Below are 9,526 nucleotides of genomic sequence, written 5' to 3'. Positions count from 1 at the left end.
TCTTTGACAGCACAGTTACCGGTGAGGTGTACCTTCAGAAGCTTCAGACATCCATTTTACCTGCCATCCGAGACTTGTATGGAGAGGGAAGAGTTTGCGTTCAACAAAATGGTGCCCCAGCCCGCTACCAAACTCGTGTTAGGGCGTATCTCGACGAAAATCTACCAGGTAGATGGATAGGCCGTAGAGGTGCTGTGGAGTATCCACCACGTTCCCCAGACCTAACTCCTCTGGACTTTTACCTGTGGGGAACACTAAAGCACGTCGTTTATCGACAAAAGCCACGCACATTGAATGAACTTCGAGAATCCATCGTACATTCATGTGCAAATATCCAACTGAACACGTTGCAGTCAGCAGTTAGTGCTGCAGTTCGGCGGCATCGTTTGTGTGTGGAGGTTAATTGTGACCATTTCGAACACCTACAGTGATATCATTAAGTTGGACTTTAAGCTACACTTTCACCAAAAATGAGACAACTCCGTCAATTAGTTTGCAAGTTATGGAGTTTTAAACAGTGGATACATTTTTTTGGACCCCTCTGTATATTAATTTGGTGCATAAGTTAGCAGTGCTTTTGTTTTTCATGTTGGTATTCCGGTTGCTATGGGTTTATTTTACGAATGTCATTTTTCATCTACTATTCACAGTTGCCATTTTGGTTTACATATTGTAATTTTGTAATTTGGAGATAGTGAGTGTGGCTGTGGACCCTAGAACGCGGTGTGTAGTTGAGAAATTGGAATATTTCCGACATATTATTCTGTTTAAGTTCAGTATTGACGTGACAGCAGCGGACGCAGCCTTGTATAAGGATATCCCCATTGGACAGAGACCAGCTAGAAAATGGCTATCTCGTTTTAAGAAGGATCGTTTTGACACTGGTCACTCTCCGCCCTCAGGAAGACTTTCGTGGTTTGACGTAGATCATTTAAACGTATTAATCCACATTGGTCGCTGTACTCGATAACTGGCAAATGTGATGAACTGTGAACATTTCACCATCGTGTGACTTTTGCATGCTGTGTAGAAGATTCAGAAATGGTGTAAGTCTAAATCACAAAAATCGGCAAGTTTCCATTTGCGCACCTCTACTTGCTCGTCATCAGTTGCCTCGTCAATAGCACTCCTATCCCGTATCGTAACTGGTGACGAGAAATGGTGTCTTTATGCTAACATATAGAAGAAAAAGGAAGTTTAGAGCCCAAATAAAACAGTAGCTCCCCGTAGAAAGACCTGTGCGCATACACAAAAGATAATCTTATGCATCCGGTGGAATAACAGCTGTGTTGTGTACTACGAACTGCTGGCATTTATTGTCAACAACTCAGACGTCTTGCAGACGCATTCCAAAACGACCGGGAAGACTGCGTGAAGTGATTGTACTCCACGGTAATGCACACCCGCATTCTGCCAGACTGACAAAAAGCACTGCACAGGGTTGGATTGGGAAGTCATTCCGCACCCACTTTTCTCTCGCACCCTCAAATTTTCACCTTTTCCGTTCTCCATCGAAATACCTTCAAGCATCTTCGTTTCCAGATGAAAATGCGCTCCGAACATGGCTCCACGTGTTCTTCCCCTCAAAACAGCGTACTGCTGTAGTCGCGGTGTTGGAAAGGTATCACAGCGCTGGCAGACTGTTGTAAATAGTGAAGGAGAATATATTATGAGTGGGATAGTTGCTACTCACCATATAGTTTTTTTTACCATCTCAGTTGCGTGAGACTGCTATAGTGTGAGTGAGTTGCGATCGTGCGAATATATATATATATATATATATATATATATATATATATATATATATATATATGTGTGTGTGTGTGTGTGTGTGTGTGTGTGTGTGTGTGTGTGCTTATGTGTGTCTATTGTTGACGAAGGACAATGACCGAAAGCTTTAATTGTGAGAGTCTTTTTGTTGTACCTATCTGCGACCCAGGATCTCCGCTATATGGTAGCAGCTTGCCTTCACATGATATTGCTACATTGCATCTTGGATTTTCCATTGTTTGAAGGAGAATATATTATTGATGACCAAAGTCTCTGTTATGTGTATCTGTTGTGTTTATTAAACTTATGGAAAAACACTATGAACTTAAGCGTAAATCCAATAAGTAATTTTCAAAGACATTGCCGTGAAGTTGCTGGTGGAGAAATATCTGGAAAGGAATAAATGCGTTGGAGTGTAGTACAAGCTGAATAGTCCTCCCGCTGTTACCAACCGCACATTCAACTAGCGTTGTAATGGACTATGAGTTACAGCTACTGAAATGTTATTTGCTGTTCTGTTTAGCTGACGTATTTTATTCTTTACATTCACGATTTCTCGTATTTATATAGAGGATGGTCAGAATGTCTGAGGAGCTTGTAAGGGTGTTGCAGGGTAGATTGTGCTGAGAAATAAGTGTTAAGAAAGAATTTCACACTAGCGCTGTTTCCTAGTTAATTAGCTAATCAGGTCGTGGCGCACGCAGATTCAAGCGGCCAGCCGGATATAAAATGGCTCTGAGCACTGTGGGACTTAACTTCTAAGGTCATCAGTCCCCTAGAACTTAGAACTTCTTAAACCTAACTAACCTAAGGACATCACGCACATCCATGCCCGAGGCAGGATTCGAACCTGAGACCGTAGCGGTCGCGCGGTTCCAGACTGTAACGCCTAGAACCGCTCGGCCTCCTCGGCCAGCAGCCGGATATAACTAGTGACATTTGTTCTCACAGAGTATATGATAGCACACGAGATTACTCAGCCTTTGCCTCGGGCTTTATCCCTACTACCGTCCCTTTCCCGCTTTTTGTATCGCCCTCTTGTTCGACTTTCGGAAACTAAACGAAGAACACCTTTGGCCACACCGTCCCTGGAGAGCTGCTTGAATCTGCGCGCGCAGTGGCTTGATTGGCTAACTTCAATGCTAATCAAGTCGGAATCGACACAACGTATCGAATTTTCTTCGTAAGAAATATTTCTCAGCCCAACACTCATAAGATTTTCAACTGTTTCTCACCACACTGTATGTCAGGTGTCTCTCCTAAGAGTCGTCAGGCGCATTCTCTGGTGTTTTAGTATGGAAATGGAAATGAAGTCCCATGCTTCTTTACAGAGCGTAGGGGAACGATGCGGGAGACCCGCACCGCCTTACTAGGCAAGGTCCTAATAGAGGTGGTTTGCCGTTGCCTTCCTCCGACCGTAATGAGGATGAATGATGATGATAAATACGACACAACAACACCCAGTCATCTCGAGGCAGGAAAAATCCGTGACCCCGCCGGGAATCGAACCCGGAACTCCGTGCTCGGGAAGCGATAACGCTACCGCGAGACCACGAGGGGCGGACTGTTTTAGTATAGGTTTGCAATATTGTTTTTACAATGTTTAGTTGGAGTTATCGCAAACAAATACTGTTCATCATGTCTCTCATGTAATGCCCATTGTCGACGGAAAGTGTCGATATGTTTCCCCCTACGAACAAAATGAAAATTAAAGTCGAATTTTGCTTGCCCATTCGACAGAATGATGCAAAATTAGTCTATTGAGACACTTTGTTTATCGGTATGTATGTATGTATGTAAAGTGTGATTTGTTTCCCCCTACGAAAAAAATGAAAATTAAGGTCGAATTTTGCATGCTCATTCCACAGAATAATGCCAAATTAGTCTATTGAGCCACTTTAGCCGGCCGCAGTGGCCGAGCGGTTCTATGCTCTTCAGTCTGGAACCGCGCGACCGCTACAGTCGCAGATTCGAATCCTGCCTAAGGCGTGGATGTGTGTGATGTCCTTAGGTTAGTTTAAGTTCTAGGGGACTGATGACCTCAGCTGTTAAGTCCTATAGTGCTCAGAGCCATTTGAACCATTTTTGAGACACTTTTTTTATCGGTATGTATTAAGAGGGTCAGTGAAACACGAAAAATAACGAGTACTCCATTAGTATGTGTTGAGAGGGGCAGTGAAACACGAAAAGTAATCAGTACTCCAGTAGTGATTGAGCAGCGCGCTTCTGTATGGCGGTAGCATTCAGCGCGGGCCTGGGCGGTGCTGTCGATTCTGGGGAACTGTTTGTTACTAGTGATTTACTCTCCCTGTCGATACATATAGGTATAACAAACAGCGCCATAGACTAATTTGGGGCCGCTGTATCGACTGGGAACGTAAAATTCTGCTTTTAAACTTCATTTTGTTTGTAACAGGAAACAAACAGACTCTTTTCGTCGACAATGGGCGTCGCATGAAAGACGTGATAAACAGTGTTTGTTTGGCCTGATTCCAGGTACACCTTGCAAAAACGAAATTGCAGACGTTGGCTAAAACGTAAGAGAGGGCGTTCTTGACTACTCTTGGGAGGGACAAAAAATGGTTCAAGTGGCTCTGAGCACTATGGGACTTAACATGTGAGGTCATCAGTCCCCTAGAACTTAGAACTACTTGAAACAACCGCTTAGAAAAAATATGAATGACAGTGCTGGTAAACCCCTTACGCTATTTGATTTTCAAACAGCTGAGCAAAACTGAACGTACTCAGACATTTCTCTCTTTACTTATTCTGATCGTCACTAAACTGACACACAATATTTTTAGCGCAACGCAATCTGGCTTTCGATAATCGCTACAAAAGAATGGCAGTGACTAACAATAACCTATACCTTTCATGAATCACTTACCTCACAAAAATCTTTGTTACTCGAACTTCTCCAATACAGTGAGCGCCAATACTGGCACCTAAATAAAAGATTCTAACTACTGAAGGCACTAACTACTGATAGGCATAGCAAATGAAAGATTTTGATAGAGATCAAACAATTTATTTACCTTAATAATGTTCAAAAGTCATCATTTATGTACACTCCTGGAAATTGAAATAAGAACACCGTGAATTCATTGTCCCAGGAAGGGGAAACTTTATTGACACATTCCTGGGGTCAGATACATCACATGATCACACTGACAGAACCACAGGCACATAGACACAGGCAACAGAGCATGCACAATGTCGGCACTAGTACAGTGTATATCCACCTTTCGCAGCAATGCAGGCTGCTATTCTCCCATGGAGACGATCGTAGAGATGCTGGATGTAGTCCTGTGGAACGGCTTGCCATGCCATTTCCACCTGGCGCCTCAGTTGGACCAGCGTTCGTGCTGGACGTGCAGACCGCGTGAGACGACGCTTCATCCAGTCCCAAACATGCTCAATGGGGGACAGATCCGGAGATCTTGCTGGCCAGGGTAGTTGACTTACACCTTCTAGAGCACGTTGGGTGGCACGGGATACATGCGGACGTGCATTGTCCTGTTGGAACAGCAAGTTCCCTTGCCGGTCTAGGAATGGTAGAACGATGGGTTCGATGACGGTTTGGATGTACCGTGCACTATTCAGTGTCCCCTCGACGATCACCAGTGGTGTACGGCTAGTGTAGGAGATCGCTCCCCACTCCATGATGCCGAGTGTTGGCCCTGTGTGCCTCGGTCGTATGCAGTCCTGATTGTGGCGCTCACCTGCACGGCGCCAAACACGCATACGACCTTCATTGGCACCAAGGCAGAAGCGACTCTCATCGCTGAAGACGACACGTCTCCATTCGTCCCTCCATTCACGCCTGTCGCGACACCACTGGAGGCGGGCTGCACGATGTTGGGGCGTGAGCGGAAGACGGCCTAACGGTGTGCCGGACCGTAGCCCAGCTTCATGGAGACGGTTGCGAATTGTCCTCGCCGATACCCCAGGAGCAACAGTGTCCCTAATTTGCTGGGAAGTGGCGGTGCGGTCCCCTACGGCACTGCGTAGGATCCTACGGTCTTGGCGTGCATCCGTGCGTCGCTGCGGTCCGGTCCCAGGTCGACGGGCACGTGCACCTTCCGCCGACCACTGGCGACAATATCGATGTACTGTGGAGACCTCACGCCCGACGTGTTGAGCAATTCGGCGGTACGTCCACCCGGCCTCCCGCATGCCCACTATACGCCCTCGCTCAAAGTCCGTCAATTACACATACGGTTCACGTCCACGCTGTCGCGGCATGCTACCAGTGTTAAAGACTGCGATGGCGCTCCGTATGCCACGGCAAACTGGCTGACACTGACGGCGGCGGTGCACAAATGCTGCGCAGCTAGCGCCATTCGACGGCCAACACCGCGGTTCCTGGTGTGTCCGCTGTGCCGTGCGTGTGATCATTGCTTGTACAGCCCTCTCGCAGTGTCCGGAGCAAGTATGGTGGGTCTGACACACCGGTGTCAATGTGTTCTTTTTTCCATTTCCAGGAGTGTATATCAGTTCTTGATATCCAGTATTACAAATTTACTCTTTCTGATGGACACACGTCCAGATCGTCCGCTCTCAAAATTCTGCCATCTCTCTCCCCACATCCACCACTGCTGGCGGCTCACCTCCAACTGCGCAACGCTACGCGCTGTTCACATCCAACTGCCCAACACTACAATAGCGAATATTCCAACAATGCCAACCAGCCACAGACTGCACACAGCACAGCCAGTGATTTTCGTACAGAGCGCTATGTGACGTTACCAACATAAAAACCTAAATAGCCTACATACATACTTAAACCTAACTAACCTAAGGACATCACACACACGGAAGAGAATCGTCCAACGTGACAGAAGTGCAACCCTTCCACAAATTGCTGCAGATTTCAGTCATGGGCCATCAACAAGTGTCAGCGTGCGAAGCACTGAACGAAACATAATTGATATGGGCTTTCGGAGCCGAAGGTAAACCCGTGTACCCATGATGACTGCAGGACACGAGCCGGCCGAAGTGGCCGCGCGGTTCTGGCGCTGCAGTCTGGAACCACGAGACCGCTGCGGTCGCAGGTTCGAATCCTGCCTCGGGCATGGATGTGTGTGATGTCCTTAGGTTAGTTAGGTTTAACTAGTTCTAAGTTCTAGGGGACTAATGACCTCAGCAGTTGAGTCCCATAGTGCTCAGAGCCATTTGAACCATTTTTGCAGGACACGAAGCATTACGCCTCGCCTGGGTCCGTCAACATCGAGACTGGGCTGTTGATGACTGGAAACATTTTGCCTGGTCGGACGAGTCTCGTTTCAAATTGTATCGAGCGGATGGACGTGTACGGTTATGGACACAATCTCGTGAATCCATGGACACTACATGTCAGCAGGGGACTGCTCAAATTGGTGGAAGCTATGTAATGGCGTTGGGCGTGTGCAGTTTGAGTGATATGGGACCCCTGATACGCCTGGACACGACTCTGACAGGTGACACATACGTAAGCATCCTGTCTGATCACCTGCATCCGTTCATGTCCATTGTGCATTCCGACAGACTTTGGCAATTCCATCAGGACAGTGCGACACCTCACACGTCCAGAATTGCTGCAGAGTGGCTCCAGGAACACTCTTCTGAGTTTAAACGCTTCCTCTGGCCACCAGACTTCCCAGACATGAACACTATTGAGCATAACTCGGATGCCTTGCAACGTGCTGTTTAGAAGAGATCTCTACCCCCTCATACTCTGCCGGCCGGTGTGGCCCAGAGGTTCTAGGCCATCAGTCTGGAACCGCGCGACCGCTACGGTCGCAGGTTCGAATCCTGCCTCGGGCATGGATGTGTGTGGTGTCCTTAGGTTACTTCGGTTTAAGTAGTTCCAAGTTCTAGGGAACTGATGACCTCAGATGTTAAGTCCCATAGTGCTCAGAGCCATTTGAACCATTTGAACCTTCATATTCTTACGGATTTATTGGCAGCCCTGCAGGATTCATGGTGTCAGTTCCCTCCAGCACTACTTCAGACATTAGTCGAGTCCATGCCACGTAGTGTTGCGGCACTTCTGCGTGCTCCCGGGAACCCTACGCGATATTAAGCACGTATACCAATTTCTTTGGCTCTTCAATCTATAACCATGAGAGGACATGCTTGGTGACACTCTGTCTGCCTTTCTATCTCCCTCTCTCTGTCTCTTTGTGTATGTGTTTGTGCGTATGTATATGTGTGTATTAATGAATTTGGTTTTATTTGGTCTGTTCAGCAGCTGCAGGCTGATGACTGATTCGCTGAGACGAAGTCGCATCACAGTGTGACATCGCTTCGGCCTTCACGCGGCTGCACTTCTGCCAGCTCAGCAGAAGCAAGCAGCGGCGCCCTGACCTTCAACGCTGCCAACATCACCACAGAGTTGCACCTCACAGCAATGGGATGTATCTCCTATAGAGATGACAGACTTTGTAGCTGTAAGACCTCCTGTTTTAACTTATATGTGAAATATATTAAAATATAATAATTTACAAGCAACGTGATCCGTGTTTATTGCTTTTACTATTTCCTTCTTTTGATTTAAATCAGTGGAGCAGTGCAATGTTGTAAGGCATCGTAGTGATGGGAGCGTCACTGGATCCTATATATGGAGTAAGCAGTCATATCCTGACTATTTTTGCCTTGATGATGACAGCGATCGAAGTCACGGAAAGCTCCCGACTAGCAACGTAGAAGTTTTTCTTGATATTCTCCCTGCTAATAAAAAATTCCATCACCTTTCGAGCGTGCAGTCGAGATGATTTTGTTTCTTTTTACCTGCAGCCATCTTCAGAGTGGGTCCCTGGCAGAATTTAAACCCCTTGGTGGAGTAAACGCAGCTGCTTCAGAGGTCACACTGTCAATAACAATAATGTCAGTCGCAGATAAAACTTCATGCTTCGAAGTATAAGATTCAAAGAAAGCAAGCACAGAGTAACAAAATTTACAAATTACATCTTAAGTTATTAAAATGGATGGCATGTGTTGGATGCCAGACAATGGAGACTCATAACATTATTCCCTTGAGAGTGTAGACATGAAATGAGTGGTTTCCATGATATGTCTTTCCATAATATGTCGAGATGTAAACCCTCCTCTCTGTTGAGTATGTTGAGTGCTAGTCGCATTTTCGTAGCTTCCTTGACCACTGAATCCGAATAGGATAACGCTGTGGCCAGTATTTTGACTTTCCACATCCATGGAATGACCAGTGGAAATAAAATGTTCAGGCACAGTAGCTATGTTAGGCAGTTCAAATGGTTCAAATGGCTCTGAGCACTATGGGACTTAACATCTATGGTCATCAGTCCCCTAGAACTTAGAACTACTTAAACCTAACTAACCTAAGGACATCACACAACACCCAGCCATCACGAGGCAGAGAAAATCCCTGACCCCGCCGGGAATCGAACCCGGGAACCCAGGCGTGGGAAGCGAGAACGCTACCGCACGACCACGAGATGCGGGCTGTTAGGCAGTAGAAGGCGGATATGTCGCTGATTTTCAAGGCACCATTGTTGCTTAGTCCGTGTTGCTTATCTTATGTAATTTTAATCGCTCCGACAAGGAACTTCGCTTATGCCCACCTTTTGTTAAAGCATATCATCTTTCACAGATTCCAGAAGAGCTACAGTCACGACCAGTGGGAGGAAAACCACATTCACTTTATGCTTCTTCATTATTCTGGCAATTTCTAAAGAAGCGTCTCCCACATACTGTAGAAAGGCAGTAGACTTTCCACAGATTACAGGAAAGGCAAGAT

This window comes from Schistocerca piceifrons, chromosome 6, assembly GCF_021461385.2.
Source record: "Schistocerca piceifrons isolate TAMUIC-IGC-003096 chromosome 6, iqSchPice1.1, whole genome shotgun sequence".
Lineage (NCBI taxonomy): Eukaryota > Metazoa > Arthropoda > Insecta > Orthoptera > Acrididae > Schistocerca > Schistocerca piceifrons.
Note: the sequence above shows the minus strand (reverse complement) of the source record.